This window comes from Lagopus leucura, unplaced genomic scaffold (assembly GCF_019238085.1).
Source record: "Lagopus leucura isolate 7727_CA_CO unplaced genomic scaffold, USGS_WTPT01 Super-Scaffold_100001, whole genome shotgun sequence".
In the NCBI taxonomy this organism is placed as follows: domain Eukaryota; kingdom Metazoa; phylum Chordata; class Aves; order Galliformes; family Phasianidae; genus Lagopus; species Lagopus leucura.
Window position 1 is genome coordinate 7,053,969 of NW_024962262.1, and position 27,559 is coordinate 7,081,527.

General features: G+C 41.7%; 1 protein-coding gene across 2 annotated transcripts in view; it reads right to left on the minus strand.

Annotated features, from left to right (window-relative positions):
• STARD13 (StAR related lipid transfer domain containing 13) overlaps positions 1-26,988 on the minus strand; it is a 300,978-nt gene extending 273,990 nt beyond the window's left edge. Inside the window, exon 1 of one of the 2 annotated variants that reach the window (XM_042866988.1) lies at positions 26,881-26,988. The gene's annotated coding sequence lies outside the window, so the exon portion shown is untranslated. Of the gene's footprint in view, positions 1-26,849 lie in introns of both variants that reach the window. The other variant, XM_042866989.1, reaches the window with a different exon arrangement.
• Positions 26,989-27,559: the final 571 nt, after the last annotated feature.

Here is a 27,559-nt window from a genome sequence, read left to right on the forward strand (position 1 = left end):
GGAAATATTCTTCAGCTTCTGTCCATGACCTCATATTTTACCTTTTTACTATAGATTCAGACCTAGCTCTGTGTTCTTCCCCTTAGGTACTTGTGCACTGTAATTAAATGCTGTATCACCTGCTCCTTTTTCACGGCCCAACACGTTAAGGTCTTGGAGCCATTTCTTCAGAAGACATATTCTCCTTTCTACTAAATTAGTCTTGTTCCCTGGACCCATTCCAACTCTTCCTTAGGGAATGCACCAAATTACAAACTTCTTGAAAGATTTAGAGGTCCAGTAGGGCTGCACGTGGTGCAGAAATTAGGGAAGTTGGCTTTCAAATACATGGCTGGGCAGATTAAAGTCAGTGGAAGGTCATCACATGAAAAGATTAGAGGATCAAGAGTTCAAAGTTTGAATACAGTATGAGTTAAAGATGTTAGCAGAAATTCAAGCAATGCCTATTCAAATTCTAAGTTTAATGCTAGCTTTCCTTTACCTTTGTGCATTTTAATATCAAGTGTTTCAGACTCTCAGCTGGTGTCAGTAGCTATGGCTGCAGAGCAATTTCAGCTAAGGCTGCCTGTGGAGTAATTTCAATTTGCCCAGCTGATGTGCAGCCAGAGGGAGATACCAGAGCACATGTATGATGTTGCTGTGATGGAGGACAGAGCATGGTCCCTGTTCCAGAGACATGGGGAGGCAAAGAGGGAAAAGCAGCTCCCAGGTGTTTGATTCCCAACCTGCCTGGAGCCAGGGCCAGGAGATGGCCAAACCTGCCAGACCCTGTTCTCCAAAATGGGAAAAGGGGATCAGAGCTGGAGCACCAGCAGCCCCATCTCTTCACATCTTGAACTGGATGCTCTGTTCTCCGGCTGGACCCCATCCTGTTCCACCTAGCTGTCACCATGCTGTGAGTCAGCACCTCTGGGGTTAGCAAAAAGCAATTATGTGCGATCCTGAAATGCATCACATAAAAAGAATGCATCATATAAATAAGCTGTAAGTGTAGTTTGTACTTAAAGCAAAACAAATTCTCTGTTTAGCTATGTCTGATTGTTCAGTGACTGCAGCAAGCACCATGACAGTCAGTGTGATGTACTGTGTTCTTCTAAAGATTCTCTTAATGATAGCTGTGTGACAACTCATAAATGACATTTATGTTCTACAACACTTGATAACGTCAGCTTCACTACATTAATACACTCTTTTTTTCTAATGCCTAATTGTTTTAGATATCTGAATGGCAATGTCTGCTTGAGGGGTGAGAAAATGTTAGTGCCCTATCTGTGTCAGAGGATGGCCTGATCCAAGTAGGATAGAAAGCTTTAAATAGTAAACAGGGATGAAAAGGTAGATCACAGTATTTGCTCACGCGCCCCATGCAAATGACTCCATAAAACAAAGTTATTTTACAACAGCAGTACTCAAAATCTTCCAGGGAGTGGGTCAAGAGTCATTCATGGGGCTGCACTGTAAGAGGTGGATTCCTAGGCCCAGCACATTTCTAGATACTGCAGACCCCTGTCAATGCTGCAGCATAACAGCAGCAGAACTGCTTTTTAAAATCCCCAAGTGCATATTCCACAAGCGATCTCTTTAAAATATATGTTAAACCTAATATTTTCTATATCAGTCATGCCTCCTTTGCAAAAGACCCTGGCTGTGGATCAGCTAGTCTTGTATAGATGTAATCTGACAAGTATATATTGAAACTCCTAGAATCACTGTTTTTTTCTAGCTTTTATTTTATTTCCTTTTGCGTTTTTCATTCTGTCTCTGTTCTTTATATTATAGACAGGATGAAGAAATACAGTGTATGTCAATGTCTGTACAGTGTTTCCTTCCAGAATTCATGCCAAAATGCTGTTCAGTACTCAACAACCAGCCACCAGCAAGATTTTTTAAACGTTTAGGTTAAAAGTCCACTTAGTATGACTAATGTCAAGGAGTTAATGTCTTTGCAAAGTATTAAAATATGCACTTAATTCTTGTCATCATTTGGCACCAGAACTGAGTTTATGTACATGTTTTAGAGAGACTGGATGGGAACTGCTGAGACTTAAAGCACCAGTGGCAGCTACCATCAGCTGTTTGGTTTGCAGCAGGACCACAGACAACAGACTCTACCAATCCGCAAGAAACGGACCTTGTCTGGAAGAACTTGCCATTTAAACACGTGGAACAAGAGTCTGGAGGAAAAGCAGAAAACTCAGAGCAAGGCAGTAAGTATATGATAAAGTCTGATGACCAAAGTAATTGCCTCTTTATCTAAAAGATACTAAAATAAAAGAGAAGATTTTTGATGATTTAAATGAGCTTTAAACAAATAAGCTCAAATAAACTCAAAGAAACTCTGTGAGTCTACCCAATCCAGGGCAAAACTGGGAACAGACATGAAGATGCTTCAGTATCCTATGCTCAGTCCATCCTGCTGGTGGTTTGGTATTTCTTCCGCTGTTTCACCTCTGCCCTTTGCTGCTCTCTCCAAAGCAAAAGCAAAAAATGATTCAGAAGGACAGCATGATGATTGCGCGCTGTATTTACTGTAAGCTTTGTCCTCTGATTTTCTAAAACTATTTGTGTGTGCTAAAAGACTTTATGTTTAAGTTCTCTTGTTTAACAGACAAAAATACTTGTTCTGTTAAAAGACTTCTGCACTACATGTATGGGCTGTTTAAATAACCTTTTTTCCCATCTTCTCTGTAATCAGAGGATTTGAATGCTAATGCAACAGGTTCATGCTAGAACCTGATTATATCCCAGAGCGACAATTCTGAGTGGCATCAGTCCATGGTATCTGACAGTATTTGCCAAAAACATGTCAGGACTCCCCTATACTTCAAATCACCCCATAAATTCTACCCTTACACAACACAGGTGACCTCATAGCCAAAGCATGCCTTAATGATCAAGCGAGTGGAAACGTTCAGCAAATACATCGAATGTTTGACATTGTTATCAGTGGGTGTTCCCTGGGTCTCTTGTGAAACAATCACAAGATAAATGCAAGGCCAAGAAGTGTCAGCCAAGTGAAACCCTTAAAAGTTACTCAAGAAATTTAAATAGAAAACCGTATTTTTCTATGCTAACATTCAGCAGAATATTTCATAGAGAAGTACAGGCAAAACAAAAACATATTTTTGAACACTGAGTCACATTCATTGCTTTGATTTTCTTTTATGTGATTTCTAATCATGTTGTCAAGCTGGATAAGTATAACACCCTGACAAGGAATTCTGAGAAATTAAGGGTTTAGAATTCTACAAAGTCTTTGATAAAATCCATTATAAAAATGATGCTCAATATCAACAGCTGTCTCAGCCTTTCAACCTCTCTGAATCAGGCCTTTGAAAAAAATCCCAATAAAAGAAGTTTGATTGCAAAAAGCAGGGTTCAGTGCCCCTCTGCAGTGCATAAAGGTCTTTGCTACTTCTGGTAATATCTATGTCAGCAGAAATCATTAAAAGGCTAGAGCAACATAACAGAAGGAGAAAGAATAAAGTCAGAAAGAAACCCAGACTTTTTTATTCTTTCTTTTTCCCCATTCTCCCCTTTAGAAAGTATCTTGATGTATTCGCAGTTCCTTTCCCATCCTGCACATATGTGATATCCTACATCAGACCTCTGGGGCAGCCTCTTAGGTCTACACTGACAATGGAGTCCATCCATGGTGTCTTCAATGGAACAAGTAGCACATCTTAGGGGAAACACTTTAAAATTTCAACCACAACCACCTGTCCTTGGTAGTCTTATTAAGAATGAAGCACTGACCCAGTAACCATTATACATTCCTGTTAGCCTGATGAAGTAAATGGGACAACTCAAATGCATGTGTATAGAGAATATACTTGGCATGAGTTGGGAAACTTCATATTAATATGTGAGGGTTGCTGTAAAAGTAATGCCTCTTATTTCATTACTTTGGTCCACGATGTCAAAGGTGGATGTTGGTGGTATGGCAGCAGAGCCTTTTCACCAAATGACATATGACAGATGACAGATGGCAGCAGAGGGGCAGTCTGACAGAATGGTGTCTGACATGGAAGTGCGTCTGAAGCAAAGGTGTCACTGAATTCCTCCAAGCAGAAAAAATGGCACCCACTGACATTCATCAATATTTGCTGAACATTTATGGAGACCAAATATTGGAGTGGTGGGTGGTGCATTTAGCAGGGGTAACAGTGATGTGAAAGACGAGCCATGTTCTAGACAGCCATGTTAAACTACATGAAGAGTGCCTCAATCAGCTCATCCACATCAATCAATGGATTACAACTGGTGAAATATATATGAAGCTGAATGTTACCTTCAGTGCATTGGAAACTGTGGTAGCAATGTTGTTATATGGCAGTATTTGTGCCAAGTGGGTCCCATATATACTCACACAGGAACAGAAAGAACACCATATGCAAGTTTTTCAGGACCTGCTGAATGAATATTGGGCTGAAAATGACAGTTTCCTGGATCACATCGTTACCAGTGCTGAGATGCGGTCACACCATTATGAGCTGGAGTCAGAATGGTGTTCCATGGAGTTGCAAAGTAAATTCCCCATTGAAGAACAAGTTACAGATGCAGCCCACAATGGGTAAACTGATGTGTACTGTCTTTTGAGATAGGAAAGGGGTGATCCTTCCAGATGTCCAGGCACCCAGACAAATTATCAATTCTGACCACTACACTGATGAATAATCTAAAGGCTTGAATGCCAGAGTCAGCCAGAGGAGAAGGAAACCTTTCTCTTGCAATGTGATAATCCCAAACCAGTTTGAATGTGGAGCACATTGCCAGTTGTGGCTGGACTGTCCTACCACACCCTCTGTATTGCTGGATTTGGTACCTTCTGATTTCCATCTTCTCAGGCTGATGGAAGATGGGCTGGATGGGCAACATTTTCCCAGCAATGATGCCATCTTAGCAGCCGTGAAACACTGGGTCACCTGCTGGTGCAGATTTTTACATACATGGCATGCAGGCTCTTGTTAATCACTGTCAAAAGTGCATGTTTAATGCTGGTGACTATGTCGAAAAACAATGTTTTGTAGCTGAGTATTTGCTCTATCAAACAGTGTTACTGGGCTTATTGAATCTGTTGTAGCTTCTGTGAAAATAAATAGGAGGTGTTATCTTTAGAGCAACCTACGTATCCCATACAGAGACATAAAAGAGACAAAATAAACAAACAAATAAAAAAATAAATCCCTGACCTGCTGGCTAGTGCTTAGTCAAAAGCATTGTCTGGTTACCTTTGCACTGAAATTATTTGCCATCAAAAATTCACATTCATTAACTGAAGAACATAAAGGGGACACTTCAAAAGATAGATTTGCAATGGCCTGAGCTGAAAGAGACTTAATGCTTAGGTAATGACAGGTACCCACACAACCCTATAAGTTGGCTATAACCCTGTTCAGGGTGATGATAAAAATGATGGATGACAGTCACATGTATGTGTGCTGCATTACTAAATAATGAGGTGCACTGCACTACACGTTTTGCCTCCAGGAACATCTATTTTGTCACTCTTTTTATTCTTCTTTTTGCAGTAGAACATCGTAATTTGATTATGAACTTCTCAGGTTTTAGGGGTGTGGCACTGTGCTGAATCTTTAGTCTCAATTACTGTGCAAAACAAAATACATCAAAGTAGTTCAAGGATTCCACAAAAAATGAAGTCAAATAAAATCAAGTCTGAACATTCAGTAGCAGAACTTTCCCACTTTCCCTCCTCAGCTGTGGAATTCAAAACTTTACTCCATCAAGGAGAAAGCTCACAAATAAAGACTTATGACAAGAAAAGCAATGGAATACACTTCCAATTTGAAATATCAGAGCTCTTTTACTTCTGGTGTATCTTATTGCAGTACCTCTTCCATGCCATGTGAAGTGCAGGCAAAAGGACTTTCATATCATAAGCGTTATGTGAAAAATTCTCCATCAACACAAGATGAAAACTCACTCCATTTGCTTGTATGTTTCTGGAAGGAACCTGCAAATGCTAATGGTAAGGGAAAGCTTCAAGGATTTCCTTAGGAAAAAGACTGAGTGGACTGAAAAACTCAAGGGCTGATATTTGCTCCTGTGCTGAACCCCATGGCACTGAAGAGGCATTATGAGCGTCTTAGTGCAGTTCTTTAGACTAAAGAACTCATCAAGAATAACGATTATTTTTGTTCTATCATGGATTTTTCAACTTTGGGACTTGGTATGGATAGCATCTTACCAGAATAAGTGATGCCAGCTGTTATGTGATAGATTGTGATGGCTCTGTAATGATTTTTAATGTTGGCAGGAGACTCTATTACAATAAACGGAAAATATGTTTACCCTATTACAGCTAATGCATAGGATAAAATCCTCTGCGACTCCTCTGTGTGCACACAAACCAGATGCTGACAGGGCCCAGCTGCAGGCCCCATTTTACCAGTTTATCCAATTCTTCCTCAGTGAGTAATTGCGTCTTGTCTCGTTTCTAATCTAATTCCATCCATTATTCAGGATGGATTATTTCCAGGGATGCTGTATAGGAGCAGGAATGTTTGCAAAATAACAATCCTGAAAATCTATGTTCTGATATATGCGGCCTTCTGCTGTACTTTTTCCTTGGTCTGTATATGCAGAGAAGAAGAAAAGGAGAAACACAAGATACAGCATCTATGTATCCTGCAAGGCAAAAGCTGGTGGATAGTCTGCTATTGGTGACAGTATGCCAAGAGTACTGCCTATAGCATAGATCTATACATGCATTTGCACTTTGCTTGTCCATCCCTCATTTTCTTGCCTCGTGCTAAGCAGGAAGCTTTTTCAGGCAGCAGTCACCTTTCTGTTGTGTGCCTATGTGGCAGCACAAACAGCAGAATGTGGTTCAGAAACGGTGTTCTGTGCCAAAAGGTAACACAAATTAATACGCATCTATGTAGAAAGGACACATATGAAGTGTATATCTATATAGCAGCCTAGCAAGGGTGAGTTGGCCAGTTTGGAGATGCAGATGTTTTCTCAACACAGCATGGTCTTCTCTCCAGTTTTGTCCCTGCAAATCCAGAGGGTGACACAAAGATGTTTTATCAGGTTTTCAGTAAATGCCCTCCATCTCAGTGCCAGAGGATCAAAATTCAGCTGTCCGTGTTGAGGCTGGTCAGTGATGCCATTGGAAGTGAAACTGTGAGAGCAAAATATAACTGCTTGTCTCCAGGAAAAGAAGATCTGAAGGAAAAGACTCTTTTCTGAAGGTGTAAGTCAGCCTTTATAACTCATAGCCTGAAGGGAACTGTGTATTTTGTGTTAACCACAAAATCAGACTGTTTATGAAACTGGATGTTTTTTTAACTAATCAGTCTTCATGTGCCATGCTCATTATAAATCTTAATATGTAAATCACCCAAGTAGACAGATTTCAGCACACTCAAAGTTCACACAGATTTCCATACAGAAGGCATTAAGGAATTCCCTGTTTAGTCCTTAGCATGTTTGAAGGGTATTTACAGAGTCAGAAATGTATCTTCCAACCCTCCAGCAGTTACCCCCTGTGAGATGAAGATGAGTCTGGGGCAGCTCTCCAGCTGCAAACTGAGATGCTAGCAAGGGCCCCATGTCCTCCCCCAGCTGGAGGAGGCAAAGCTCTAAACTATGCCCATGCAGTACTTGTTCCTTAGCCCACGTTGTGACTTGGTTCCCCCAGGTGACTCACTGGGGTACTGAGTTCTCCCCATGCCAATTTCAGAATCTGGTGCTCAGTGGCTTTAAGGGCATCAAGTAGATGTATAACTCAGTGCTGCACGGAGGCACATAGGGGTGTAGGAAACTGAGATCTTGGCCTGAACTGGTTTCTGTACCCTCCAAGCCCATCTTTAGAAACAAAGCAGAGAGCAGAGCAGATTTTTACACAGGGTTTGCAATGCCAGCTTAAGTGTTTTAATGCTGCCAAAGCCAGGACTCTGTTGAGCTCACTTATCTCACAGAAGACAGCAGCATGACAGAGCATAAAAACACACAGTGGTCACAAAAGCAGACTAAAGTTAATGTAAAAACAAAGCTAAGCATCTGCTCCGAGAACCAGCTTTCTAATGCACAGACAGGAGCACTAAACTTTGCAACATTACAGAGTTTTTAACCGGTACCACACCAGCTGTTAGAAATCTCTGGCAATGGAGCAGATATTATCTGGCAAGTTCTCATGAGCAGCTGACAGGAATGAAGAGTGACAGATATAAGAATGAGAAAATGCCAACCATATGGCACGAATATTATGCTAATGTTTCAAGCAGGTGTCAAGCAGTCGTCGCTTGTGTTTGAGTGAGCAAAATTTATACAGTTTTTAATGATTACACAATTTTAAACACAATTACATTTCCATTTCCATATTGTTACAACTGTGATTTTGTCATTTAGCAGCAACAGACACTGCAATAGATTTATCCACATAGGAGCTCAGTTCTTTTTCCTTTATGGCTTTAATACCACACTTCCACTGCACAGGTGTAATATTTACTTCACTGCAGTTAACTGTAGTGTTGTGCTTGTGATCCAGCCTGCAAGACCTTGCTTGCTTACGTGTAACATTGGGTTGTTTGCTATATGCTAACAGCCTACAAGAACTGCACCAGCCAAGGTGCTTATGGGTACATCTCAGCAAAAGTCATCAAAGTTGATTTTTATCACCAAACATCTTCACACTGCTGCTGCTGTATCTACTGTGTGTTTCCAAAGGAGGAGCCAGGAAGGAAGTTCCAGAGCAATCTGGGTGACCAGATTTCAAGCAGTGAGGATATGCCAACAAGCAGCTCAGCTCTGCCAGCTTTCCTTGTGAAGCTGCTGTACAGACAGTGAGCTGCATCAGTGCTGTTTATTTCTCAGTGGGAAGTGGAAATAACAAATCTGGGTACCCTAAATTTCTGCTTGCTACTTGTTCTGCATCTCATACTTGAAGAAACTTTGATCACTCTTGTATTTCTGATGAATTCCCAGCATAGTGCCTGCAAGTCTGCTATGCATCCAAGGCTCTTGACCATAGTAATTCCCCTTCTCCTCTCCTAGTTCCCTTTCCTTATAGCAGAGTGTTTAGCCATTGGGTAGAATCACAGAATCATAGAACTGCTCAGTTTGCAAAAGACCTTAAAGATCATCGAGTCCAACCATAACCTAACCATCCTACCCTAACTCTAACAACCCTCTGCTAAATCATGTCCCTGAGCACCACATCCAAATGGTTTTTAAACACATGCAGGGATGGTGACTCAACCACCTCCCTGGGCAGCCTATGCCAGTGCTTCACAACCCTTTCTGTAAAGAAGTGTTTCCTGATATCCAACCTGAACTTACCCTGGCACAGCTTGAAGCCATTTCCCCTCATCCTGTCACCTGTCACCAGTGAGAAGAGACCAACCCGCTCTTGCTGTAAGCACCTTTCAGATACTGAAAGAGAGCAATAAGGTCTCCCCTCAGCCTCCTTTTCCCCAGACTGAACAGCCCCAGTTCCTTCTGTCAAAAAATTTACCCAAATGGATTTCCCAACACATGCAAGCTCTTCACCTCACAAGAGGCCCTAAGATGTGGTCTTTGAGACCTTTACATTGCTGCCAAATTACTCAATGTTGGCTGAAGGGTTATAAAAATTTTATTGGCCGAAGAAACGTGTTATGCTGATACTTGCATACTCCTGAGAGTATCAGGCTTATATTTGGCAGCTGGTGATGCAAAGAACTGCACACTGCAACTTCATAGTGCATCCGAAATTATAACTGAAAAGGTAAGAAGAGTCCTACAGCTCATTCAGTGTCTGCTTGCATAGGGTGGGTACACTTTTCCAGGAGAGAATTCAATGAGAAAGATACTGCAGAAGTGGCAAATATGATTGCTGGGCTACATTGATAGTAAGGGAGAAACATAACTCAGGAACAGTGGGGAACAGCGAGAGGCAGCAAAGGCTCAAAGCAAGGGAAAGGTAAACCAGACTGGTTTAATCAAGCCAGGTTTAACAACCAGACTGAAGCATTGGGATTATCACTGGCTTACAAAAAAAAAAAAAAAAAAAGCAGAAATGGCTTTTTGGAGAGTCTGATGGTTCATTTTGGGCTAAGGCTGCTTCAACCACCAGTGAGTGAAGCAGTACGCAACACCTGACATCATTGCTGGGGCACTGGGGATTTTGTTGACTGCAAAGGCCATCACCACCTCTTGTGCCCATTTTATAGAAGGAATAAAAAAAGTACCTGAGAAAATCTCTGATTTTGTTCCTAGATAAACAGGAAACAGCCATTTTGAAGACTGTGTTTTAGCTTTCAAATATGCAAAATTAAGTGACTTAAAACATGCTATTGACGGACAAATCAGTATCGGAAATACTGCTGGTAATTCCCTTTTCAGCAAGCACTCCTAATAGGAATACCTGAAATATGCAGCAATATCATGAAAATAGGAAGGGATGGAGAAAAGAAAGAAGGATGGAGATGTTAAAAAGGCAATGCAACATGGAAAACACTCAGTGATTGTAGTTTTCCACTGTAAATTAAAAATAAAGGCTTGTGGTGCTTATAAATGTCAAATCATAAACTAGTTTCAAGGAACTGGAGAAAGCCAGACGTTATTTGTCACAAAATGGCAGAAAAATTCGTATGAATGATGTATGACAGTAGGGACTTCAGGGAGATTTCAGAATTACACAGCAGCAGATATCCTACAGGGGATGAGGAACCAGCTGTTAGTGGATGACCTTACTAAAGAAAGGACTTGATGCAGACATGCTGTGATATTATTTGTGTCCGTGTAAAAGAATGAAGAAGCACAAAATCTTTTAAACACATCTGTGGGGAAAGTCTCCATTCCTCGTGGCATTATACAGTAACAGTACAATGCAAACAGAATCAGCACAGGCTGAACTGTGTTATGAAGACAGAGGAAGCAGACACAGCTACTGGAGCAGGGCAGTCTGGCTGGCCCCTGGCTTCAAGTAGAAGTGAGGAATTACTAAGTTTTGAAAACCTCTTGAATGTATTTGTGATTCTGAGGATTAATCTAGGAGGCAGAAAATACCTGCCCAGCCCTACCTGCCACAACTGCAGTGCTAACATTAAGCAGATGGAGGATACGTTGCTTTTATCTAAAGTATTTTCTGTCACAAAAACACCAAAAGAAAGCTCAGAAGTTGCAAGATAGCCTGAATAGTCACCTGGAAATAAAAGTCGTGTCATTTCCTGGTGAATTCCTCAGGACAGAGGCTTGGTGAGGGGCAGACTTGCACCCTGTGTAGCCCAGAGAGTGGTCTAGCTTAATGCTTCCATGTTTCTTAGATACAACTTGCATTTTGCAGGTTCCTCGAGATCAGCACCTTCTGTTTCTTTTCTCAGACCCTGGAGTCCTGCAAGCACTGTAAAAGCCACTGTAAGATGTCACTGCTCTCTCAAGTCCCTCGCTTTACCACCTGTCACCCATGTCACCCATGTCACCCTGCTTCCATCTCTGTGTGTCTGCCTGCTCTTGGTTGTTTTACTCGGGATTAATAGCTCTCTGAGTATTTTTATTTCTAAACGTCACAACCAAGTATTTCCATAGGTGAAGTCTGGCTCTTTCCTCTTAAAAAAAAAATCTTTGGGCCAAGTCTGCATCTCATTTTTCTTTCTTATATAGAATTTTGCACTTCAGAATGGTTAGCTTGAAAAATTTTCAGTGCCATGTTCAATGTATAATTCATGTTATCACAGGACTGATCCCATTCCACAAAGCCAGCTTTTGGGCTAAGCTCAGCTCAATGACAGTTTAAAAAGGAGGGAAATACTGCCCTAATTGCTGCAAAGGAAAAGGAAGGGTATTGTTTAGGCATATCCAGAAAGAAGCTCTAAACCCCATAAATGAGGTTAGGATGCAGCTAATCCATGGTATGCCTCTATGATTTTGGCTTAGTACATTTTTGGTCTTGCTGTATCACCAAAGATAACTTGTTTACATGTATGACAGCAGTTGTTTTCTATTACCTGTTCTATTTTGCTCTGAAATGGAATGAAGTCATGAGCTCTCAGTTTAGAGGCGATAGCCAACAATTGTGCTGTCAGCAATAGCTATCAGGTCAACAGTGCAAAATGGTGGAAGGAAGGAGTACAATTTTCAAAGGGCGGTAGAATTAGTGACCCGCAGAGGCAGCAGTGTCATTGCAGGACCCATGCCTTAATTTAGAGGCTTTTCAGGTCTGGGCAGAGGCACAAAGAAGGTGGAACCCACCATTCCTACACAGTGCCAGGTGAGGAGGATGTAGATGAGCAGGAGATGGTGGAAGCTGGTGTGGGCACAGTCAGGTTGAAGCTAAGGAACAGGAGTGCTGCTGTTTCCTGCCCTGGTACTATCATTGGGTTGCTGTAGGAAACGCATTTCACATCTCTGTCTTTCTGTTCCTCCTCCCACCTTTTGTTTGTGATCTTTTCACTGTCTCTCACTACATGTTTATACAGTGACTAGTACGATGAGACCCTGATCTTGCTTGAGGCCTCTAAGCATGACTGTAATACAAATGATAAATGATCATCATAAAACAGGACAGCACAGATTCATAACTTCAGTCATAACTCACAGCTGGAGTGTCACCATCACACAGATACTTGGCAAGGTCAGGGAGACCATGAAGAGCCAGAAATGAATCCACACAGAAAAGAGGGGATGGTGAATGTCTTAGGAATATTTTTAATATCTGTCACTGTTACACCTGTGTCAGTTCACTGCTTGTTTCCATTACTGATGCCTCTTCTTGACAGCAGTGTTGTGGCTGTGAAAGGAATTGAGCTATGTAGCACAGCAGAAGATGACTGTGGTCACCAAAATGCAGCCCACAAGAAAATGTGCACGGATGGTGGGCAGGTGCTTCCCATGCCTGCCTTTTGCACTACACTGTCCTGCAAGCTCTATGGATTGCGCCCATTGAGAAAATGCCTGCAGCTGAAAAAGGCACTTCATCAAAACTTTTTTTTTTCCCCTTTCATTACTTACAAAGGCCTACAGACTGTTATTTTCATGTCTTCTCTGTCTCTTCTCCCCGCTCTGTCTCATGGAAGAAAGCTGTGTGGGTATCTCATGCAGTGGATTTCAGTAGCTCTGGAGAGTTTATCCCTCCTGTGAGTCAGCTCCAATATACACAAGGCAAAGCTGGCCAGGCTTAATTCCCTGTTGTTGCTCAAATCAGCACCAGTCAACAACATGCTTTGCAAAAGCTGTCATCACACTCTAGGGTTACGCATTTTTTCAGTGTCCCCTAACCTGTAGAGGCAAGGAGTTCAGGAGACCTGGTGCATAACAGGAAAGAGTTTGTTGCAGGAATGTAAGGAGCTGATGGTACAAAACCCAGTAGTCATATCCATTGAAAGCAAGTCAAGTAAGCATACAAATATCTAAATCATTATATCTGGCAAAATGCCATGCTGTGTTTTCAGCCAAAGTGTGATGCTTTCAGAAAACTGAGCTTCAGTGAGCTGAATACCAGATGAAATAAAAGTACTCAGGAAGGCTGAAGCGAGGGTGCGCCTGTATTTAATGGAAAAATATTTTGATCTCAGTGAACTGAAGGTTTTACACTATTCCTCTCCGTAGCTTCATGTCTTCCATAAAACAAAGACCAGTCTCGTTCCTGAGATTAGAAGTGTTAAAATATTTTTTAATGTTTTGAAGAAACTTAGTCTTTAAAGTCTTCTCGGCAGCAGGTCTCTGAAGGCTAGCCTGTCTGTTACCTGGGTTTGATGGCTTACATGACAGGGAATACCATCCTATTTCCAGTTCTGACTTTCTTGACAGGAGCTTCTTTAGCTTCTTCCATTTTTCAGATGACTTCATTAGACAGACAAGTACAAAAAGAAGCAGTTTTCAGGATTCATCTTCCTTCTAAAGGTTTTGAATTTGCTATTGAATACTCTAAATAAAAACAGGCTATTATTCAATTATATTGCCAGAATCATATATGCTATTGAAAAAGAGAAATCAGTCCCAGATTCAGACCCTGGTGTATCAGTAATACCAGAATGCCTCCTCTTTCTCTCACTTGGTAGAGTAAATCTCCATAACTAGGATGAGAAGTGGGGCAAATGTCTTTGACTGGCAGAGCTGACAGTGTAAATCATATGAACACAGAGAATTGAAACAAGGGAGCAGGAAGCAGAAAAGCAAGAAGGATGAGAAGTAACATCAAATAACGGAGATGTGAAACAGACGTTTCTGAACCTGGATAAGGATATGCTTTGGGATAAATGAAACAACCAACAATGCAAGTGGCAATTTTCCATAGACTGCTATCTGTGCTTGAAAGAAGAAATTAAACACTGGGAATGTGTCATAATTGATAGGATAACACATGCATTAGGCACAGAGAGAGAAAGGTTGGTACAGAAATAGACCTGGAGGATGAAAAAGACAAAAAATACTTGGGAAGGTGGTAGGCAGAAGAGAAATGAGAAGTTTTGAGAATGTGCAGTAACTGGACTTGGGAAAACCAGACACTTCCTTGAAGGCAGTACGCAGATTTGTCTTCCTAAAGAAAGTAACTCAAATAATGTGGACTGCTCAACAATAATATGTAGGTGGAATGCCAGTATGCTTACAGTTAGGTGTAACATCACTAAAACATTGCTTAGACATTTTTGTCATTTTACAGTTTCTGTAACAACGCAGCAGCCCAGGAGGCAACAGCAGAAGGGACGTTTCTCTAGACTGATAATGCTTATGCTTTGCTTTATGAAGGCCAGATCCTGGTAACGTTAAGCCACCAACACTCTCGGTATTCCATCCTCACTGCAATATTCAGCACCCTTTGAACAACTTCACTTAAATTGATACAAAGCAAAGCTCTCTGCACCTTGGTTTCTAAAGGTCAGCTAGTTGGCTTTCTCATCTTCCCCACAGATCTGTCCTGCAGCTCAAGATCATCTGACACTGGGTAGGTGAATGTGAATTTTTGCTTATACTTTCTAGTTCTTCCACATGTTGTCATCTCATATCCCCAACCTTCAGTGAAGGCAAGTGTGGGGCTTTTAAGCCATCTGACCATCAGGGCATTCACTGTACTGCAGGGAAAAGTCTTCCTAACATTGGCAATTTTCCCTAATGGTAGGCCAGAGACTATTTGCTCTCATTACCATCATCTCCAGGAAGTCTGGGAGATATCTGCTGAACCAGTGTAACAGTCCTGACCTCCATTTGCCCTTTGCCTTTTTAGCTGTAGAGACCCACCCTAATCTCTCATTAACAACATAAATTTAAAAACACCTTTTTGTTTTCCCACCTCCAGCCAGCTGCAGAATCTTCCCTGTCACCCATAAGACAGAACTCTTCTCTCTGGAGTCTGAATGCTTGGGAAGGTCACTGAGCATTCTTGGTTTGCGCTCTGCAAAATGCAGCAGTTTTCCTTGTCCTGTCTGCCTCTTGGCCAGCTTAATCTGGAATCAGCAACGGTGAGAGATGATACAGGCTGAACTCATAACAAAGGAATGCTGTAGAGAGAACAGCAGTGGCAGGAGAACAAACTAGATACTAAGTTATTTCACTTCACAGCTACATAATTTGCTATTTAAATGAGGATGAGCATTGATTACTCTCCACGTTCAGAATCCCAGTGTTCTTGTTTCTTCATTGCACTGGCCTATGAGGCTTGAGCTTCTTAGAAGCCGTTCCTTGGCTTCTGAGCTGAAAGCACTCAAGCTCTCAGTCAGAAAAGCACAGTTAAGAAGAACTTGCCTTTTTGGCTAATTTGGCCAGAGATACCTCACATGCAGAAAAGATTTGGGATTTACTTATGGGCGCAGCCCTACCGGGACAAATGGACACATGGTCTTTTAATATTTTTGTATGCTTCCTAGGCCCTGCCAAATTTCTGGGGATTCTCCTGCTGCAGTTCTGTAGCTCTGACCCTACAGTGTCTCCCACGCATGTCAGTAGTAGCAGCCAGAGAAAAGACATGGAGCTGTCCAGACCATGGAGAATGTTTTCCTGGCTCATAGTCACATTCTTGAGGTTCCATCCAGCAGGCAACCTTATGGAGAAATGGGAAGAGGAACAAGGAATAAAACAGTCCCATTTACATAGAATTGACGGGTATGGAAGTTGGCAGTTTGGAAGTTCATCATCAGATAAGATTGCTGGCCGGATCACATGCCAGTGCCTGCTTCTGCAGTGCCGGGTCAGGACAGAGTTTCCATTAGTCACCACACACACAAGTACACAACCTTAAAAACACAACTTCTAAAATATTTTGGAGGAACACAGATTGCTGACATAGACTTTGGAGTAATCTAAGTCTCAGATGAGGATGAAAACTGTGAAGACAGCTCGACAGCAAGATTTAATTTGGGCATATTTGCTATCTGGGGATTGATTGAACAAAGAAAGGTTTCAGTGACTAATTTCTGCAGGGTCTGAAATATAAAAGGTTATTAGACACATAGCCAAACAGCTGCAGAATCTGACACAGACATTGTTCTCCTGGAGCATTTGGTAATAGACTGTTTCAGATGATTAAATAGCTAATGAAGTCAAAATCTTTACTAAGTAGATGGATACCGGCAATATTGCAAAGGTAACTGTAGATTTCTATCAAAAAATTTGTGACTCAAAATATTTATGTTCAGATGAAGCTGGTCTCAGTTAAGGAGAAAACATTTAATGTATTTTTAAAAGGTTTCCAATTTGCTCCGCTGTAGCAGTTTTCAATTACAACCAGTTTCAAGGTGTTTGTTTTCAGAATGAATATTCAGTTTTTTCAAGGTAAATTCTCACCAGCTGCCGCATGAAACTATTTCTTCCATTAATCATGAAGCTACTGCTTTTTTTGGCAGCGTGGGGATCTGCATCTCTAGCCTGTTGAGACTGTACCTTGCTCCTTCATGGGCATAAGCCAGCTGTGATATCTGTATTTCTCTAAAGTTGCCGAGCAGTAATAAAGGGGAAAAGGGACACTTCAGAAAACACTGCAGAAGAGTCATGAATGAATAAAATTATTGATTTGTCTCTTTGTTGCTATTTCAGTCTGTATTTTCTTCTGCTGATCTTTTAAATCCTTTCCCTATGAGGGTCAATATCCACAAGGCATAGGGAATAATCGGGGAAGATTAAAGATCTGTGTGTGGTTGCAGGACCACAATCAATCATAATCATGGATGGAGACATAGTGAGATAGCTCCATGACTGGAAAGCTGTCTTGGCTATGTACTTTTTAGGAAAGAATAATGGAAGGTTAGGGAGACCAAGAAAGTTGGTTGACATTCAGGAGCCTCTTCTTTCAAGCTCAAGATCAGTACAGCCCTAATACTAAGAAATCAGGGAAAGGTGGCAGAAAACCCAAATGGATGAGCAAGGAAAAACTCAAAGGAAGAAGAAAGTCTATGGAACGTGGAAAAGGGGTCTGACCACTGGGGAAGAATATAGGAACACTATGTCAGGGCATGCAGGGATGCCACAAGGAAGGCTAAGGCCCACTTGGAATTAGATCTGGAGAAGGAGCTATAAGAGCAGAGTTAGTGCTATGTCTGGTTTTGTTCAACATCTTTATCAGTGACCTGAATGAAGGGATAGCATGCACACTCATCAAGCTCACTGATGATACAAAGCTGGGAGGAGTGGCTGACACACCAGAAGGCCGTGCTGCCATTCAGTGATACCTGGACAGGCTGGAGAGCTGAGTGGAGAGGAACCTGGTGAGGTTCAACAAGGGCAAGTGTAGAGTCCTGTACTTGGGGAGAAATAACTGCATGCATCAGCAAAGGTTTGGGGCTGACCTGCTGGAAATGAGCTTGGAAGAGAAAGACCTGGTGGTCCTGGTGGACAACAGGTTGGCCATGAGCCATCAGTGTGAGCCAGTGGATAAGAAGACCTGTGGGATTCTAGGGTACATTAAAGTGAACATGGTTGAAGAAGGTGATCCTCCCCCTCTACTCTGCCCTGGTGAAGCCGCATGTAGAATACTGTGCGTCCAGTTCTGGGCTCCCCAATTTGAAAAAGACAGGGATCTCCTAGAAGGAGTACAGTGGAGGGTCACAAAGATGATAAAAGGTCTGGAGCATCTCCTGTATGAGAAAAGGCTGAGAGACCTGTTCTTCCACCTGGGGAAGACTGAGGGAGGATCTCAATGTTTATAAATACCTAATGGGCAGGCGTTAAGTGGATGGGGCCAGGCTCATTTCAGTGGAACCCAGTGACAGAACAAGATGCGATGGGCACAAACTGGAACACATCTGAACAGGAAGAAAAAAATATTTACATTCAGGGTTACAAAGCACTGGAAGAAGCTGCCTGGAGAGGTGGTGGAGTGTCTTTCTCTGAAAATATTCAAAATCTGTCCAGATATTTTCCTGTGCAACCTACTGCAGTGAACTTCCTTTAGCAGGGAGTTGGACCAGACGATCTCCTGAGGTCCCTTCCAACCTCCACAATTCTATGATTAGAAGAACAGCTGTGTTTTTTTTAACAGCTTGTATACAAGCTATGTTAACTAATTCACAGACTGCAGCAAAAAAGTTCTTTACAAGATTAAATTATCCCCTTACACAGAGGAGCCTGCAGCAGAGCTGATATGTACACTGAAGCTAGTTTGCCTCTACTTATGATTACTTTTGCCTCATTTATAGAAATGTAATAGATGCTCACTCCCATTTAGTTGAGTCAACAAACATTGTATAGCAGTGCCCATGTCTGCTTTGCTGTAGATTTCTTGATGCCATCTCACATATTTGTTTTACCTACACCATCTCCTGCCTGAATAAACTTTTTTCTCTTTTAAGCTCCCCCTTGAGGATTTATTGCTATTGCAAATTAGAGGGCTGTGGCTCAGCTGTAGAGTAATAAAAGGCATTTTAAATATATACAAAGAAAATATGCTATTTTATTTCTCTCTGTTTGGACGGTGTTGCATTTCTCAAGCAATCTGAGAAGCAGAAGGTTGCTGGGCATAGGGATACTGCACCTGGACTGAAGGACAATGGCTGAAGTCTGGAATGTTTCTATAGCAAATCTGGCTGCCACCTGTGGTTCTGGTGTCACCTTGTGCCGGATACAGGACAAACCTTGGGCACCCTGCCTATACATCCTCCCTGCCCTCCTTGTATGTGATGTCAGAGTCCACCTAGCAGGACATCCCAGCAATGCTGTGAAAGGTGCTGCAGTTCCTTCCTCGTTCATTTCAGCCTCTCAATAGCTCACAAGAGTCATCCTGAGCCACAAGCTTCAGTTGCAGCATAGACATGTGGAGGATATGAGGGAGGCTGGGCTTTAACTCATAACTACCTAACTGAAATGCAAGGTGGGGATGGCTGTCACTGTAGTTGTCTCCGGTGGTGTTCAAGGCCAGGTTGGATGGGGCCTTGGGCAGCCTGGTCTAGTATTAAATGTGGAGGTTGGTGGCTCTGCCTGCTGTGGGGGAGTTTGAGTTTCATGATCCTTGAGGTCCCTTCCAACCCAAGCCACTCTGATTCTATGATTCTATGATTGTATGAGCAGATTAACCTGCTTTGACATTGCTGAGAAATGCCATCACCAATTCAATGTCCACAGATAAAATCCCCTAGTAAAGCCTATTTCAGGAACAGTTGCCAGATCTGGAGCTCCAGCCTTCCAAGAAGATCAAACCATGGTTCACACCATGGCAGCTGGTGCTCTGTATCACATCACTTGGATGTGAAAACAGTCACGCCTAAGAGCAAGACTATCCCTCATTCTCAGGAAGATCAGTCTCACGAGCTTTCTGTAAATGATTATAAGTGAGACTGCTGAACTGTAAGGCAGTGATGTTGCACAGTGAACGTAAGGATGGAGCACATCAAGCACAAATGAAAGCTGCAGAGCTTACAGCACACCTGTACAAGCACACTGCTTCAGCACACATGATCTAGCAAGATTTGGAGGCTGCTGCAATACTTATCAAACCACTTATTCTTTGCTTTTAGATTGCATGTGGTTGTCAGGTAGGCTTAGAGTTAGATCCAAGCCAGAAATTTGTATAAAAATCTAAATTTATATGATAGAGTTCACGGAACATTTAATCCAGTTTTTTTGGTTTTCTTTCTTTTTTTTTTTTTTTTTTTTAATATATCACCAGCTATGAAACGAGATCCTAGCTGCTAAATATTTGCTTAGTTTTTCCAGATGCTTACACTTCATCTTGTGGTTGGTTCTAGGGTTTTGATTTGTTTCTATTTCTGGTGAAGTCTGAGTGCAATAAAAGATAATTTAGCCTCTATTTACTGCACAGACCTTCAGCTAGTTACATCTTTCGTTTCTACTGTCAATGTCAATAAGAAATTGGTGACAAAAATTACTATTGTGTTTGCAACCGCAGTGTTATTTATAAACAGCTAGATGAAGAAAAAAAATGCAATTTAAATTTCATTGTGAGCAATGTTCAGGCCTAGAGCTCCCTAATGCACAATTCATAGCTACTTAAATTGTAGTCATTACTCTTATACTGCAATACTGTTTGTCATGATAAAGAGAAATTACTTTTCTGCCAATTACTCCAGTAAGATTAGTTAATTTACATTTGTAAAGGGTATGGAGCAGCATCTCAATTCCATGGAGATACTTCTTGGAAGCATTTGGCCATTTAGCACTTCGGAGAAAATGTAAACGCAACTCAATTTCAAAATTAAAAAAAAAAAGAAAGGTGGCATGTACATCCAAAAGGCTGTAAACCCCAATGAAGAGCAGCAATGAAGAGTAAATATATCACTTACAGACTGCCAACTTCAATGTTGCAGAAAATTGTAGTGAGGACCTGGAAGAAGGAAAGCTGCTCTCTCCCTTCAGTACTGGGCAGCCATGCTGGCAGCTTCTGAAATCACTGTTCCTGACTATGTGAGTTGTGCATGCAAATAATCTACATAAAACATTCTACAAGGTGGGATCCCATTTTCTCCCCTTTTTAACATCTAGATGTTTATTCAGTCAGTGTTGGGATGTAGACACAGCAAGAATCAAAAACATGCTACCTTTATGTATTTACTTAAAATTTCTGGGTGAGTTTTAGCATGCCTGATACTCACCACCTGAGGCATCACAGGTCTCAGACTGAGCACTAGGAGTGGGCAGGGTTAAGACCTACCTCTGCCCTGCAGGAAGGCAGGCTTGCTTAAAGCATCTATATGCTGAGGTCATGGGTATTTTGGGGGAGTAGAGCAGGTCCAGCAGAGCACAAACACACACTGTGTAGGTGTACAGCCACTGCCTGCATGCAGCTGGCAGAATAGAGCTTAACCTCTAGCAATTAAAATGATGAAACACCAACAGCACAGGCATCTTGAACACTGATACTTGTGTTCAGGCATGTCAGACTATGCTGATCTTTGATCATGGAATCGTTTGATTTTGAAGAGACCTGATGCTGATAACCCTGCTCACAGAATCATAGAATGGCCTGGGTTGAAAAGGACCACAGTGATCATCGAGTTTCAACCCCCTGCTATGTGCAGGGTCGCCAACCAGCAGACCAGGCTGCCCAGAGCCACATCCAGCCTGGCCTTGAATGCCTCCAGGGATGGAGCATCCACAGCCTCCTTGGGCAACCTGTTCCAGTGCGTCACCACCCTCTGAGTGATCATATATTGGAAGTTCTCATCTAAAATGTAGTCAGATTCCAGCAAATACAGTCACAGTCCACCTTTCCACTACCACTCTCTTGAAACAACGAGGGACAGAATATTCTTATTTTTCCCCCCAAGCCAGAGCCATGGGCACTTGCTGTTGCTGTGCATCAGCACAGAATGTTTAAAAGGCAGGAATTACACATGGGGGAGTTCTCTAAAGAATCTGCAAAATGTTTGAGTGTACCTTTGTTATAAGTTATCTCTGTTCCCATTAGGTTTAGTGAATTTGCTCAAAGCAGAAGTGAACTCCTTGCTTTAGCCATCCTTCATGTAGTGCTTAAAAACCATGAATGTTGATGTTTCCTTTTTTTACTCTCTTTTAGTTGCCTAGATTTTCTTTTGAGATGAATTTTCTTGACTAAAATACAGACTAGAATTGCTGCCTTGCTCAAAAGGTAAATCCCCATTTCTTTCTAGGAATCAGCATTTTAACCAAGTGGATCTCAGTTCTGCTGGTTAGGAACAACAGGTATGAAAATATTAAGGGAGGTGCAAAGCCATAATGATACGAAGGCACAAAGATATGAATTAAGATGTAAAGACAGAGATTGGAATTTAAAGTTTCATCTTGAAATTGTGACAGACAATCTGCAAAAGGTTTTTCAGACTGTTTTTCTTAGGCCAAACTACAAAATATTTGAGCCAGTGACGCTTGTTTGGCTACAGCTGAAATCTTTAAATGCCAGTTGTTTACAATTGTCTTAATTCTTCTGTTTGTGTCGCAGCAACAATATTCCAGGAAAAAGGCTCTTAGCACTTTGCTCATAGTGAGACAGAGGTATCTCAAACTGTATCAGTTGCTGTCTGTATATGAGACACAAAGTATAGAAAGAGGTAGGTTTCTGTGATGGCAAGAAATGTCATTCAAGGTGCTGTAATTTCGGGACACAATGAAGTGGCACTCAAAGAGTTTGAAATGATATTAAAAGATGTGGTTGTATAAGTTTTAGGGTCAACTGTATTTAGGATCCATCTAATTTTCCTGGCTTCTTCCTATGGATAATGGATTGCTGGATTGCTCAGTGGTGCACCTTCCCCACACATCCTCCTTACAACGGTGTGACCTTTGGCACATGAATACTTCTTTTTTTTTTTTTTTCTCTGAGAGCCCACAATCAGCAATTTAATTAAGGTAATTTAATTTGTCTTCAAAACAATGCATTATGCATTTATTAAGGTAACTTAATTTGTCTTCAAAACAGTATTATTCATTCTCCCTAAGGCATGAAGCACATAGCACAGAAGGTAGAAAACAACATCAGAGGTACATGACTTTTACTCACACGCTCATCTTTTTCCCTGCCAGATTGTGTACTTTTCATTTTCAGCCTCAAGAAGCATTTGTGTAGCATTAGCAAAACTGTTTGTTCTGTGCTTTCCCTTGCCTTGTATCTCCCTTCCTTTCATACACAGCCCCTCGACTGCTTCTCTCAGGTGACTCAGAGGACCAAAATTCACAAAGATTTTGTGATTTTGTAGCGTGATATTTCTCAGGCCTGGAAAAACAGTGATATTTACCAGTGTTGCAGCCAAGGTGTTATCTCTTATGTCCACAAACTCTTTAAATTTGATAACTTGGTATGTGCTAAGCGACTGTTTCTCTTCTGTTTGATCCCTTCCATAATCCTACTGACCCAACTACACGACAAGTGCCCCCATCTTACAAACACCTTTGTGGAATTCATTTTAAAACTAAAAATATCAGGAAGACCTTTTTTGTTTCCTTCTGAAACTGCTTATTCCAAAATAATAGCCCATGATACCTTCTTCTCATCAGCACCAGATGCAACAGTATGATAAATCACTATAGAAGATGAGATTTTCTAAAACTTGAAAGCTTTGATAGGCAGCATGTATCATATGAACATTTTGTGTTACAGGTAAACTGTATAGCCACACAGACTGACCTTAGTAAGTTATTTTGGACTAATAGAGTGCTGTTGTTGAGAGCACACCCACACAGCACAAAAATATCCAAGTAATGATAAAAAGCACTTCAAAAGAAACTGCTTTAAGTACAGTTCAGCTGTGCCTTAGCTTCATATAATTCCCACTTCAGTGGTAGATACGAATGCACTTCATTCCAGGAACTTGTTATGCAGCAAAGAACATGCAGACCCTGCCTTTTGGCTCTGCTGTTTTTTTCTTGGTGATGCTGAATACTTAGAAACTGAAGAGGCCCTAGAAGTTCACATAGCAGATAGCATTTGTAATGAGCTCCTTAAAATATGCACATCCCACGCATGTCTCCCATTCAGAGTAACCAGGAAATCATCCTCACACCAGATCCCATTTAAAGTCTTCCCCTGGAGATCCTTCCACGCTTTGGCAATTCCAACTAGCAGAGATGAATTGTCATGGGCACACATTTCACAGAATTCAGTTCTTTAACTGCAGCAATAAAGGTATAAAGCAGCGATGTATGGCCAGGAATATAAGTGTGAGGTGATTCTCCCATCTCATACAAGGCCAAATTACTCCTTTGGGAAGAATTTGATGAGATGGGACTGCCTCTGGACAGCTGCATAAAACTCAGCCTCTCTTTAGGCAGCAACTTTGCCTAGCACCCAGAACAGGAAAATCAAAGCAGTCATAAGGAAGCCCCACCTATTGTACAAAACATTCCCATTAGTCTCTCCACGACAAAAAGCTGGGAGTTATTTTGCTGTCTAGGTGGCCAGGGGAGCAGTGCAGTTATCATCACAATATAGCAAAGGAAAAAGAGCTTTCTCTAGGAATTGGGAAGAAGCTTCTGGGACATCCCAGAATATCACAAAGGGCAGCAATTTCACAGCCAGAAATAAACCTTCCTGAAACAACATTACCAGCAAAGAACAGCATAAACCTAAAAGTCATGGAGAAAAAAAACCTAAAATCTTTCTGAGCGGGAGAAAAGAAATAGAATAACACGTACAATTTGTAGCTTGACTCTCGTGTCAGAGGCTTAGCACCCTTCACACAACTGTGAGGATACATAACAAGTAAAGTTGGTGGGGCAGAGCTGAGATCATGCTGTTAGATCTTTTCTTTTGGAAGAAGTTCCAGGTGAAAGCACAACTGGAAGTTGGCAGCACCATGGCAATCCTGCTAGCAACATGCAGGATCTTTTTGTTTACCTGCTTGCTTTGCCTGGCACGGGTGCCAGCTGCATGCATGGAGCCACATTCCAACTCCAGTCACACTGGATCGAATCCAGGGTCATGTCATTGACTTCAGTGAGTTATTCTTTATTCACGCTTGCCTAGCTATGAATCTGGCCTGTTCATCAAGGTAAAAGTATCTAACTGAGACTGTCAAATTAAGGGAACAAGAAGAACCAGGCTGTGTCATGCGGAGGGGAAACACTTTACATTATAAGGGTTAGAGAGGACCTTTATTTAAAGAACTTTATCAGCATTTTAATGATGGGCCACTGGAAAGAATATCTGCATGTTGCATAGGTTTATTTACTTTCACCCCCAATTTGTTATTTTGAGAAAATGGAAAGAAAATCGATACAGGTTTGATTTTTAATATTATCAAAATAAAATTGTTACTAGTTTTTACAGAACACTAAGTCATTATGCATTTATTAGTGGTTTGGATTAGTGCTTCTTCCCTTTAGGATTTCCTCTTTTCAACTAAGAAGGCCTCTCTGACAGAGTACTTGAGATTCAGGATTTTCACTGTGGGTGTATTTTTTGTGTTAGAACCAAATTCTTTGGGAAAAAACATTGTCTTTTGCTCTACTGGAAAAATCTAGGGTGTTCCAGCTGTAGTGACCAACAAGAGGTAGAGGAAAGGGATGAAGACAAAGGAAATTTATCACTGTTATATTTCAAGTAAGTTCAGATTCACCCCAGCCATGGCTCAATACCATAAATCTGCCTTTAGAGATTCCAGTGTTCTAACAAAAACTCTTCAACAAATGAAGTAAGAGTACCGAAATGGTAGAGAATTACTCTAGCAGTTCATTTGTTAAAGAAATACTGACATTTACTCTGTACTTGGCAATGGATTGAGTTGCCTCTTTGCCAGCTGTATAAAGTTGGTACACGTTCCACGTTATGTGCTCTGACTAATTCTGCAGAAATGCAGTTGTATGCCCACACCTCATTTGGATGCTGTTTATGTTGCTGCGTGATCTGGAGGTGTCCAGATGCAGACTAATGGCAGTGGAAGCACAAGGGATGGGATTTCTGCCACACCTACTTAGCAGTAACACACCACTAATTTTTCTTTGGATTTCACCTGGGTCCACTAGAATATAAGAGTATAAACTAATGGAATATGTTTGCCAAGGCTCAGAAACGTGAAGTTGCTTGTTTTCTAAGCAAAAATCATACTGTATATGAGTGCTGGAGTACCTAGAGATAGCGGTGGGGCAATCTTTCTGGCTTCAAAACAACTATTTAAAAGCACGTGTCCCAGTTTTTATTAACATTCATGTGAATCCAGAAAAGGTCTTTGCACCTAAGATTGTGTGTAAACAGCACAGGGTCATAGGGATTATTGGGCAGTTCCCACAGGAAACTGAAAATAACACAAATATGGGGCCACTAACTGCCAACTCAGGTTTGGACTTTCGAGCTGGATATCAGCCCCTACAGCTTTCCCACGGAAAACTATTCCACTACTCCTATTTAGCTCATGTGAAAAAGAGCAGGCTATTAATGTTTTACCTACAAGAACGAGCCTCCTGTGCACAAGTGCTACCTATCTCTTTGTTAAAATTATTTCTATAAATCTGCGTCCCAGTGGACAATACTGTCTTAAACTAATTTCCTGCAATCATCATTAATTGGCCAGCTTGCTAACACCTGGTACCAGCAGCCTTCCCACCTCACAAGTGCAGTGCCACACAATGGTAACAGCAGGTTTTCACCTAATCCCTCTCCACACACAAGCAACCAGCAAATGACACTCATGACAAAGACACGCAGACCGGCCTGACATTTGCTGATAATTCCCAGGAGATTCTCCATCAGCACAACCAGTCCTGCTCAAACACATTTTCCAGTGGCGTGGATAATTTGAAACCACGTCCAGCTGGACTAATTGCATGCACTGAAAAGAGCATCTTCCTTCTCAGGACACGTCTATGAGTGCAGCCGCAAATGCAGCGAGCACTCCGTGAAGTTTCCCAAAGCAATCATTAGTTCATCTCAGGAGAATTAGCAACAGCTCACTCCATAATGGAAAGTTATTGTGCAGATATATACACTTCATGCAAAGTTTCCACTTAAAAAAAAAAATTTTGTTTAAAACTGATGTTTAAATTCCACTCACAGTTTTGAAGTGTAAGCATAAAACTTCTTACTTTGCAGTTGCAGTTCCAAGCCGCCTGGAAAAATAATGCAGTCCATCAGATAGTCTGGTTTTCTTTTCTTGCATGAAAATATCATCTGTCATAGGCACAGGAGCTGACTTCAAGGACCGGCCCCTTCTGCTGAGCACACCAATCGGGAGACCTTGGGAGCACGTGTGGAAAAGCACAGCCCTGCATGCCTGTCACAGGCAGCATATGCTCTGTGTGACCGTGCTGCCGCAGGAACACTGGTGTCAGTGAAACACGGTGCTCCAGGGGCTGCCCGGCTCTGCAGCCCCCCGGGCAGAAGGCAAAACAGTGGGCTGGGGGGGGGGGGGGGGGAAATCCCTTCCTTGACAGAGGAACTGTTTGCCGACCATATCAGTGCTACTGCTCCTTAAAGTCAGCCTTGCTCCCTTCCTTTTGGCCTGATTTCTTAATGTTTTAATAAAAGCACTTCCCATTTCTCCCCCCCTTTTTTTTTTTCCCCCCATGCTTCTTCAGTCTTTCCTTTTAGTTTCTGTCCTTATTACAACTTTTTATTCCAGATATCATCTTTGAAAAACTATGCAGGTGGAAAAATCCCGGGCACAGCACAGCCTCTCCTCTTAACATGCCATGGACAGCTGTACCAGTGACCCTGCACTCCATGGTCAGTCAGTCTTTTGGGCTTACTCCTCCCTTTTCCCTG